Genomic DNA, 2,135 nt, shown 5'->3' on the forward strand with positions numbered 1-2,135 from the left:
CTCTTATCTTTATCAATATATATTGATAAAGAACAGTTTATAGTTAAAGATAAAAGTCATGTTACAATAATAGTCAAAAGTTGTCATATTTGTTACAATATATTATTTATAGTACATTAATTAAAAATAATGTTATTTACAAATATTATTCAACTTTAAAATGCATATAGAATAAATATGATTTTATTTTAATATTAATATTATCATGAAATTTATAGTCCAATACTTTTATTATAAAAATTATCAAATAAAACATGCGCAATTAAAGAACAGAATACAATTCTTTTAAAATTAGGTTAAAAAAAATTTAATTTGTTTAATAAATAAAAATTGCAGTTAGGAAAAATACATTAATTATTGAAACATAATTATTAACTTTCTAAAAGGACTGTATATTAAATATTGTATCTTTTGATATATTTATTTATGTAACAAATAATAAAATATAAATTAACATGTACTAAACATCCCTTATAGAAATATCATACTAAGAATCATCGATAATTACTTATTTTCAGTATTAAAAATACTAGATAATAAGTAATTATCAATGATTCTTAGTATGATATTTCTATAAGGGATGTACTGTTAAATATATTAAACCAAGTTAATATGTAATAAATATCTTCCATGTTTTCGGTATTACTTGGTTATGTGACTTTGTTCTGAGTTTCTCCCAACAGGAATACAACTTCGTAGAAAAGAATATGATATTAAATATACTAATGTTGGGACTAATGAGTTGGTACTAAGTTACACAAAACGACGACACAATCAAACTTAGCATTTTAGCTGTGTACGATTGTGCCGACTTGTGCCGTAGTTGGAAAGCACTGTATCTTACATTGTGTTACACAGTGTCGTCTGTATACGTAGCTGGAAAGCACCCAATATGTATCCAACCTCGACTACGAGCGCTGAAAAGTTATATTTTATGTTACGTATGTTATAGATTTTAAGCGCTGTAATTTTGTTTAAATTTTGCAGTAATTTTGAAACACAGCCCAAGTTTTGTTATTTATGATAAGTTGTCGAATTGGAGATCTGACTGAATAGTGATACTTAATGTACACATTTCAGAAAATTCCCTAGCTTATTTGGATTCTGGTAAAAGCTCTCTTAGGGCCTGAACACAAAGATTTTCGTAAACTTTTCCGATAGAGTCGTAAACGTAAGTCGGTGTCGGAAGTCAACGCACAAGGATTGACGTAAACGTATGTCCATTCCGGAAGCTATATCTTGCGACGACTTTTCTTATCGATAGTAACGGACAGTCGCCTGTCCGCTTCGTCGGCAAATTACCGCGGTCCCCGGATATCGTTACGAACCCACTAACTCAAGTTGGGCGCCAGGTGCGGTAAGGCCGCACTAATTATTACTCACTAATTATTATTCGCCAAAAATCTCTAAGGTATCGTCCGTCGTCGATATCGCGGAAACGGACGGGACCGGTAGCTCTCTTTTACTTTCAGTCGAAGTAGGGAGGGGTTTATTTATTATAGGTGGAAGCCGAGGAAAAGAATGCACTCGTACTTTCGGTAGAGATCTTTATTAGATCGGTATATGCACTTTCAGGGCGTTATTCACTATCTCGCACGCGTCGATACGTTCGCTAATTATTTTAATTCCGGTTCGGAGCTCTAGCATAGTTCTCGCGCGACCACTCGGTATGCGACAGCCTCGATACGATAAATGTACGACATTAACACGCCAACAAATGAGAGGCCTTACAAAGATCGGACTCCTTCTCGCCTCCACTCCAGGTCGGTCGCCTCGCCTATCGCTGTTCGTCTCCGCTCAACGACTGCAGCTCCATGGCGGACCCTGGCTCGCTCTGGATCGGAGGTCGGTCACTCGCGACGGAGATCTCCCACAAAATGAATTCGCTCTCGATACATCACGCCGGCGAGAATACGGCACCAAGACAACCGGTATCGTATCGGTCAGCTCCCAATGCGGTAATTTTGAAAGACCTCGAGAGCCACGGTAATCTTTAGAGAATCACGTTAACTCGCTAATTGATCGCGGGCAAGTCTCTCGATCACCCGTTGTTCTCGCTTTTTCTTTTCTCGGCGAGCCTTTCTCTCTCTCTCTCTCTCTCTCTCTCTCTCTCTCTCTCTCTCTCTCTCTCTCTC

Source organism: Odontomachus brunneus, unplaced genomic scaffold (genome assembly GCF_010583005.1).
Source record: "Odontomachus brunneus isolate Ranch 3 - 2012 unplaced genomic scaffold, Obru_v1 Obru_scaffold_392, whole genome shotgun sequence".
NCBI classification, from domain to species: domain Eukaryota; kingdom Metazoa; phylum Arthropoda; class Insecta; order Hymenoptera; family Formicidae; genus Odontomachus; species Odontomachus brunneus.